The 9,844-nt window shown below is 40.2% G+C and overlaps 1 protein-coding gene and 1 long non-coding RNA gene across 3 annotated transcripts in view; one reads left to right on the forward strand and one right to left on the reverse strand.

Annotated features, from left to right (window-relative positions):
• nfasca (neurofascin homolog (chicken) a) overlaps window positions 1–6,509 on the reverse strand; it is a 176,415-nt gene extending 169,906 nt beyond the window's left edge. Inside the window, exon 1 of one of the 2 annotated variants that reach the window (XM_026307143.1) lies at window positions 6,388–6,509. The gene's annotated coding sequence lies outside the window, so the exon portion shown is untranslated. The remainder of the gene's footprint in view (window positions 1–6,387) is intronic. The other variant, XM_026307142.1, reaches the window with a different exon arrangement.
• Window positions 168–8,298, forward strand: LOC117152654 (uncharacterized). Its single transcript, XR_004463079.1, has 3 exons — window positions 168–303; window positions 1,331–1,334; window positions 8,288–8,298. It is a non-coding gene; the product is annotated as an uncharacterized LOC117152654 (long non-coding RNA).
• Window positions 8,299–9,844: the final 1,546 nt, after the last annotated feature.

Genomic DNA, 9,844 nt, shown 5'->3' on the forward strand with positions numbered 1-9,844 from the left:
AGAAGTTCTCCAAGATTGACCTAGCACACGCTTACCTGCATATGGAAGTAGAGGAATCAAGCAGGAAGTTCCTTACCATCAACACATATGCTGTAGCGCAGGGGTGTCAAACTCATTTTAGATCAGGAGCCATATGGAGGAAAATCTATTCCCAAGTGGGCCGGGCCGGTAAAATCATGGCATAATAACTTAAAAATAACGACAACTTCAGATTTGTTTCCTTTGTTTTACTTTAGTCCAAAATAGTACAAGCACATTCTGAACACATCACAAATAATGCTCTTTACAAAACACTTCAAATTAGTTGAAAATTCTGAAAATAATTGGTGCAATTTCAAGAACACAATGCCTCAGTGATTGGAACTTAAACTTCGTCTCATATCTATCTACTATCTACTCTATCTACAAAGGCATACAGCTTTAAGTCACAGCCTATCTGGGATTGAACAAAATACTCTTCTAGTATCAAATACCGCATTCGTCATTTCCACATCTTAATCCTGAGCTAACTCACCACACCATACAAACGGAGGTAAAAACTATTGAAGCGCGTAATGTTCGAAGTAGAAGATTTAATAGGCAGAACGACAAGGCAGCTAGCTCCAGGCCAGCTGACAAGTATAGGCCTACTTGCTCAGCACCGGTATAAACAGTTTGCCTGCTTAACATAATTGCTATTGCGACACCCAGTGGACACATTTAGAACAGCAGTTTCTTTCATTGAAAATTTTCAGCTAATTTAAACTTCAAATCATCCCCGCAGGCGCCGTACGTTTGACACCCCTGCTGTAGCGTATGTACTTGGTATGCCATGTAGCACCTATGTACTCAGTACTCAGTGTTACCTTGACAAAATAATTGTGACAGGCAGAAATGATAAGGGGCATCTAGAAAATCTCCACAAAGTGCTAACCTAAATGAGTGAGTATGGCCTACATGCAAAAAGAAGCAAGTGGAATTTTTTCAGAAGGGAAATATCTATAAATAAAAAATATATATGCTAGTCCATATTGCATTGGATGTGTCTTGTCATACATCATGGGGGATGGATCCAAACACCCCATTGTGTCCCAGAGTTCTGAGCCCAACCTTATCAGCTCTTAGTATGTATGCCACCTTCTTCACCTCTACCCCCTGTAACTTCACCATTCTACTTGAGTCCCTCTCATTTACACACATGTACTCTGTTTTACTGAAGCTAACCTTCATTCCTCTCCTTTCCAGAGCAAACCTCCACCTCTCTAGATATTTCCTCCACCTGCTCCCTGCTCTCACAGCCCAGTCAAAAACTCTACTGCCACCTCTCCTAAACACTTCCATACCTCCACAGGTATGTTGTCAGGACCAACTGCCTTTCCACGCTTCATCCTCTTCAACACCTTCCTCACTTCATCCTTACTGATCTTTGCTACTTCCTGCTCCACAAGTCACCTCTTCTACTCTGTGCTCTCTAACACTTCCTCATTCATCAACTCTTCAAAGTATTCCTTCCATCTTTCCATCACACTTGTGGCACCTGTCAACACATTTCCATCCCTGTCCTTAATCACCCTAACCCTGCTGCACATCCTTCCCATCGCTGTCTCTCTGCCTCGCCAACCTGTACAAATCCACCTCTCCCTCCTTAGTGTCCAACCCGTCACACAAATCCTCATATGCCCTTTGTTTGGCCTTTGCCACCTCTACCTTCACCTTGCGCTGCATCTCCCTGTACTCCTGTCTGTTCTCTTCTGTCCTCTCAGTGTCCCACTTCTTCTTAGCTAACCTTTTCCTCTTAACACACTCCTGAACTTCCTCATTCCACCACAAAGTCTCCTTATCTGCTTTCCTCTTTCCAGGTGACACACCAAGTACCCTCCTACCTGTCTCCCTGATCACTTTAGCTGTAGCTGTAGCTGTAGCTGTCCAGTCATCTGGAAGGACCTCCTGGCCTCCAAGAGCCTGTTTCAGCTCCTCCCTGAAAGCCACACAACACTCTTCCTTTTTCAACTTCCACCACTTGGTCCTCTGCTCTGCCCTTGTCTTCTTCATCTTCCTCACCACCAGAGTCATCCTACACACCACCACCCTATGCTGTCTGGCTACACTCTCCCCAGCCACTACTTTGCAGTCACTGATCTCTTTCAGGTTGAAATATCTGCACAACATGTAATCAACTTGTGTGCTCCTGCCTCCACTCTTATATGTCACCCTATGCTCCTCCCTTTTCTGGAAAAATATGTTCCATTTCCATCCTTTTTGCAAAGTCTACCACCATCTGTCCAAATACATCACCAAAAGTCTTTCAGGATGTCATAAAAGTCAGAGTGAGCCATCGCAGGCCCCTCTTCACTCATTGGAATGGTCTTCTGCACCGTGGCAAGAAGTATATATTGCGTAAGTATATTGTTTGCCCCGCTGTTGAGGCCCACTCAAAATGGGCAGAAGTAATGCCAATGAAGTCAACTACATCAGAAAACACTATAACTGCTTTGAAGGTCAAACAAAATGTGAGTGACACTGGACCACAATTCACTTCTGAAGAGCTGAATCTGTTTATGAAGACAAATGCCAAAAATTTGGGGGGTGTATATAGCTATATAGCCATATAACCTGTAACTTTGCTTTGAAAAGTGGTGGGGACAAAGACAGGTGGTGGTTATTAGAACTTAATATCAAATTGATCATGACAGAAGCATTCAATGGTGCCATAAAATAACACGTGAGATAATATGAAGTGCTGTTATTGTTGATGTCTTCCTTTTATCACTTTCTCTTTTGTATTTGGCAATTTTTGAGAAGGCCACTGCGAGAGGACATGAGTTGAGTATACACGATGGATGATATGAGCGGAGATGGTTCTGGAGATTTGAAGTGTTTACCCTTTATACAAATGTCTTCATCCTAATTGTTTGGTTTGCCTTTCTAGTTTGGCACGAATCCAAAATGTTCCCAAATCGGCGACATAACATTTGATTTTCCATGGCTGAACTTGAATTTGCTTAATCGTGCCAAAACTCACCAGTCTAACGCCAATGTAACGGAAATTTGTATATTAACCTTAGAGCATGTGACATCATGAGCACTACCGCCGGTGGAAATAGACAACCAAGTTGCAACTCTGACTTCACTCTGACTGTAAGAGACTTTGAAGTTTGACAGAAAGTCCTGGCACATGACTACAGAGAAGAAAAGTGGACACCAGGCAAGATAGAAACAAGTACTGAACTTCTCAAAAAATCCCTGAGGGCAGATATCAGACCAGATCTTAGATACACAACCAAAAGCCAAAGCTTCACCATCTTAAGACATGCCCAGCAGTGCTGATCCAGGTACTGCTGTGGATGAGATAACTTCACGCAGCTGACCAGGTCTCTCAGAGACTGCTCCATAGTTCCAGAGGTGCTATCCTATGAGGCACACAGCGCTGACAAAGAGACTGAACTTGTGAGTCCCTTATCTGTTAATCAGAGTACAGTTCAAAAAAAGAGAAAAGGTTTAATGGAATGATTAATAAAGCAGAAAATGTGCTATTTATTTTTTTATGCAATTTTCAGATACATTTATTTAAAAGGGAATAAAGTGTAGTGTATTAATATGATATTCCTCCCTAGTTCCCCAGTGTGCACACATTGATATACTGCTGAAAAGAGGTGTGTAAAAAAAAAAACCTTTCAAGCTCCGCAGTAAATGGTGAGCAATTGGATCGCCAAATCTATCTAATTATTACTTTTTATGTTGTAAAGACACAACAGTCTCCCCACTGGCTAAGGCCCGCCTTGTCTAGTTACTCAGTTTGAGCGGATGGCCGACTCTAGCAGAGATTCCTGGTGATTCCAAACCTCTACCATTTCACAGTTGCTGTTTTATCCATTTAAAACAAAACATAATAATGTATCAAAAGCAAAGGGGTCTGAATACTTTAAGACACCACTTTAAGCATGGAAGATATGTTTGTCAATAACATTTTGAACATGAGTTGGAGTCCTGGAGTCCAGAAAAGTAAATCATTAATCTTATTTTCAGTGAACTACTAATTCGCCAAAAATAGCTGTGCAATATGTGTAATAGGAATTTGTTCAATAATTAATAAACTTCGCAAACTAAACTTAACTTCGTAAACTATGTATTAATTCAAAGCAACCTGAAAGGAAGCTCAAAATGATATTAGGCATATATATATACTATAAAAAGCATTTTAATGCATTTAACGTTATGCACCTCTTGAAAAGGTCATTCAGCAAAACATAGCTATTTTTCATATAATATTGAATTTAATGTCAATTACACAATTCTAAATAGTGAAAAATGCAACTGTTGACTTACAAGTAATTTATAGCACCTTCAGAATTTCCACACTTTAACTGCGAATATTGAATATTTTCTCTTTTAAGGTTAATCAATGTCATCATTCCAAAATTTTTCCACTAGAGAGGTAAAATGCTTTGAAATCATATAAAACTTAATGTGTTAACTTTCCTTCTTTATTTTCATTATTTATGTCAATGAATGCAATATTTTATACATTTCCCAGAAATTTCAATGTTTTACTGTATGACGCATTTTGTTTTACCAAATGACGTATTCCAATTGCAATATGCACTGCATAAATCTATTGATAACATAAATATACATAAATCTGATACTGAATGAATATAATTCTGAACAACTCAAAAGATACAAAAATGTCAACCTTTTATTGACTTTATAACATTTTCTAACATTTTCCTCCATCTTACAAACAAAATGATTATACTTCTAAGTTTTAGCATTTTAGATTCAGTTCTTAAGTAAAACAGTCCTCACTTAAAGTTAATGAAGACAACTACTAGTAAAATGATAGAAATTATTAAAAATCATTAGGTTTTCTCTTCCAGCTCACATTGGCATATTTTTTAAAGTCCTGAGATAAGCATGTAAAAGTATTTGCATGACCTTTTAAAAATATTTAAATATTTATTTTAATATTTTGTTCCGCAAAGATCTATTTCCTTTAGTGTCATTTGGCAAAACAAAGATAAGAGGCCATTTTGAACTATAGTCTCTCAGACACTCTTAGACAGTCACATTGAACAGTGCATACCCCTCTACATTGCTGAGGACATGCATTAGGCTTTCATTACACAAGTCAATAAGGAAACCTTTCTATACAATTACACAGTCACAGCAAAACACATACAGGTCACAGTCCCTATATAAGAGCACTATAGGAATATTAAAGTCGTACAATAGCAGATTAATGAGTTCTTCAAGTACTGTGTAATAGGTCGTGCAAGTTCTTATTTTATCAACCCATTCAAGGTCAAATACTTAATTTATTATGATACCAGAATCTGTCACATAATTTATTAGAATCCAGTTTAATTTTGTTTTTGAACTTTAAGCATTGTACAAATCCAAAAAGAGAATCAATTATTTTCTATACATACAGGTTGTATGGCAACAGTGGTGGATAATACGGGGAAAGCCAGTATAATCCAGTACTGTACTTAAACATTTTGCAATATTAAATTTTAGTAACTGTAAAGGTCATTATTACAGTAGTCAACAAAACTATGAGGTTAAAAGAGGGAACCCCATAAAGTAACATTCTTTAATGATAATCCCCTGTGGAAAGTGACTGTACTGCCAGAACTACTGATAACACGCACGACAATCAATCCTTATTTCATGATTTAATAATATGACTAAACTCACACTGAATCAATCACAATGAACACTGGGACTAATATAGGACTGAGGCAGTCACTAGTCATCATATAAGGTAATAGAATATCATAAGTACATTAAGGCTGTGTTATTTTATTATATTAGACACATAGTATATTAACAGTAGTGGAATAGACTTTTTGTGAAAAGTGTCTGTCATCTACTGGACATCATATAATTGACTATATTAATTTGCACATTTAGTTGTGCTCTGATCCACCTCTAATGCTGAGAGACAGACCTGACTCACTCTGTGTACAGCCCAGGCCGCAGCCCCAGGGCTTCCAAACAAGCTCAACTTCACAACCCTTCTAAATGTTCCCGTTCACTTGTCCTCGGCAATGACACTTCTCCCTACATATCATACCTCCGCAGATGCAGCCGGGGCCCGCGGGCCCAGCCATTTCTTTGGACTTTGGTACTTTGGTACCTCACGATTTGCGCAGAGCAGCAAAAATCCCACAAAACCGCAGCATCATCCAGGAGATGCGCAGAGAGAGGCGGGGGCCTATGAGCTCGGGTTGCCCGGAAAACACTGCAGAGAGACCGGGCAGCACCGTCCAGGGCCTAGTAGACTGTACTCGTAGCATTTTTCGCTGTGATTTTTCACAACCTCATCATAGGGTACTGACACCACCAGCTGCGTCAGTAGCTACAGCTACAGAGGATCACAGCAGAAAACAGAAAGTGTCCGCTTACCTGCGCTGGTCCGCCGCTCCGCTCCCCGCTGCTGCACAGGCACTGTCAGCTCCGCAGCGGCATCAGGAAACTATCCACCTCCTCCTCTGTGTTGTCTGCGTTACCGGAGCTCTGACTCCGTGTTTCCCGTCGATGTGCTGCAGGTTTCTGTCTCTGCACTCCTCCCCTCCTTCAGCTGTTTTCTCAATGGTCTTTAAGCGCACCCCCGGTGTAGCTGCGTGCACGCGCTCCTCACGTAAGCAGTGGTTGTCGACCAGGTGGGGGGCGCACACTTTAGCTAGCCTTGAGTTTGCCTAAGTGCAGCCGTTGGATCTTGGTTTCACGTGGTCAAAAAGCAACCCAGTTAGAAAATATGAAAACATTGTACAACATTGTAAAGCACTGTAAAATCATTCTTTTTGTCCACTATACCATATTTCAAGCAGTCATATTTCGTCACAATGCTCTCGAGAGAGGGTTGTAGCCAAAAGTGTGGTCCGTCCTGTCGGTGGCACGGACCATTACAGGGACCGAATCTAGGGGCGTTGTTCTGTAGTCTGAGTGGCACGGACCACTGGCCGGTCTGGTCCATACCTCTGGGCTCTCTCAATGATGTGAGGTCTGTGTCGTGCTATCTGTATTCCTGGTGGTTTGTGGCATCTATCTACATGCATGTCATTGTATTAAAATCACAATACAATGTCACACTAGGCAGTATTTTACAGACTGCCCAAAATAAAATAAAACATATATTCAAGCCAATATGTTAAGAAAGTTTTTTTCGTCTTAAGCCATTTATTTGTTTATAAATGTTTTAAAATCCTTTCACATTGTATGGGAGCAACAAGATTAATGAATGTCCCAGTTGACTTCTGTGGTTCCTTGGCTCACAGAACCAAGAAAATGCTTTGGATATAAGAGATGGTAGGATTGAGTCTTAGTTAGGTATGAGCTTTTTTTCATGAGCATGTCAGAATTTATTGGAGAAATTAATTTTATTATTAGGTAAGTTTACATTTAAATTAGCAATAGATACATTGATTTGTATCAATGCACGATGATAAGGCAGCAATTCATACCCTGCTGTCTGTCCTGCCTGTCAACACAGCGAGTGTGGAAACTGTGCTGGTCGGCTTCATTTAGATTTGCACTGAGCTGGTTACAGTGGCAAAAAGCCGATTAAAATGTTACAAATAGCATAGATAGCATGACAGCCAGCAAATACATGCAAAAAAGCTGGTGAATGCTGAATGAAGCTGCCCAACAATGCTGAAAATAGCTGAAATGCATTGCTGAATAAGCTGATGGCTGAAATACAATGCTGAAGAATCCTGGAAACTGAAATGTAAAACTGGAGTTGGAAGCTTAACTTACTTAGCTAAAAAACTATTCAACAACAAGGGTGAAAAGAAGGCTTTTATTTTGAAAGGACAAAGTGATGCAGGAGACTCACGTGATCTTAGATAACAATCATAACTTTGTTTTGAATATTCATAATACTTTACAAAGGTGCAATAACTTGCTACAATTAACTGTACACTTTTATTGTGAAAGGTCGGACATGGCATGACATGACATGGAAGACACCATGCCTGATGTTGAAAACATCCTAAGTCAGTGTCTAAAGCTGTATGCCAATAGCCAAAGTCCATTTTAAGCTCATTTTCTTATTTCCTGGCTTTAATTTTGAAAGAATACAGAACAAAGACTGTATTTTATGTTGAAAGTGCAGCATGCTGTGGTGCACTCACATGATCTTCAATTAAATACTGAAGTTTAATTTTGAATACTCACTATACTTCAGAAAGGTGCACTCACTTCCTGTAAATGACTCCAGACTTTTATTGTGAAAGTGTTGTCACATCCTGCTTGGAGAAAATAACATGCCCACAATGAGAATGGTCCCCAGGTGTAACAGCAGTGGAAATTAGGCAGCCAGTCAGTCTAATTACCAATCACAGGCAGCTGTTGTCCTGCTACTATTTTGTGAGTTGTTGCTATGGTGACCTGAGCCCAGAGTGGTTTTTGGACTGTGGGAGGAAACCGTAGTACCCGGAGTAAACCCACGCGGTTAGTGACATTCAATGGTGAAATATAAATGTGAGGTGGGAGGAGAGGAAGAGATGGGATGGGAAGGGAAGGGAAGGGAAGGGAAGGGAAGGGAAGGGGGGGGGGGTTAAGGTAGGGGAGCTCAGTGCACCGATGGTCCTCAGGCAGTCTAGGCCTATAGCAGCATAACTAAGAGATGGTTCAGGGTTGCCAGAAGCTAGCCCTAACGATACGCTTTGTCAAAAAGGAAGGTTTTAAGTCTAACCTTAAAAGTACAGAGAGTGTCTGCCTCCTGAACCCAGGCTGGGAAGCTGGTTCCACAGGAAAGAAGCTTGATAGCTAAAGGCTCTGCCTCCCATTCTACTTTTGGAAACTCTGGGAACCACAAGTAGACCTGCACTCTGAGAGCGAAGTGGTCTATTGGGATAATATGGTACTATGAAGGAGCTTGATCATGAAGGGATTTGTATGTGAGAAGAAGGATTTTAAATTCTATTCTGTATTTTACAGGGAGCCAATGAAGAGAAGCTAATATAGGACAAATATGATCTCTCTTGCTAGTTCCTGTCAGGACTCTGGCTGCAACATTCTGGATTAACTGGAGGCTTTTTATGGAGATACTGGGACATCCAGATAGTAATGAGTTACAGTAATCTAGCCTTGAGGTAACAAATGCATGGACTAGTTTTTCTGCATCATTTTGAGACAGGATGTTCCTAATTTTGGAAATGTTGCGCAGGTGAAAGAAGGCAGTTCTAGAGATTTGTTTTATGTGTGAGTTAAAAGACATGTTCTGGTCAAAAATAACTCCAAGGTTTTTCACAGTAGTGCTGGAGGCCACGGCTATGCCATCTAAAGTAGCTATAATGTTAGAAAAGTTATTTCTGAGGTTTTTAGTCTAGTCGGATGGGGTCTAAAAGACACGCTGATGATTTTGATGAAGCAACTACTGATGTAAATTCAGAGAGATCTATGCGAGAGAAGCCGTCTAAACATAACTGAGGTCATACAGATGATTCAAGAGCTACTGTAGTAGAAGATTAATTTATTGCAGGTATATGAAGAATTTTATCTCTAATAGTTGTGATTTTATTTGTAAAGAAACTCATGAAGTCATCGCTGCTGAGAGCTAAGGGAACACTGGGCTCAACAGAGCTGTGACTTTTTGTCAGCCTGGCTACAGTGCTGAAAAGAAACCTGGGATTGTTCTTATTTTCCTCTATTAGTGATGAATAGTATGCAATTCTGGCTTTATGGAGAGCTTTTTTATATGTTAATAGACTGTTTTTACAGGCTAGAAAAATGTCCTCTAAATTTGTGGAACGCCATTTCCTTTTCTTGTAAATGATACCATGGGGCTAATCTCTGATTCACTAACTTCTTTTTCAGAGGGGCCACAGTATCAAGCGTTTCACGCAGTGAGGCTATA

Source organism: Mastacembelus armatus, chromosome 5 (genome assembly GCF_900324485.2).
Source record: "Mastacembelus armatus chromosome 5, fMasArm1.2, whole genome shotgun sequence".
Taxonomy (NCBI): Eukaryota; Metazoa; Chordata; class Actinopteri; order Synbranchiformes; family Mastacembelidae; genus Mastacembelus; species Mastacembelus armatus.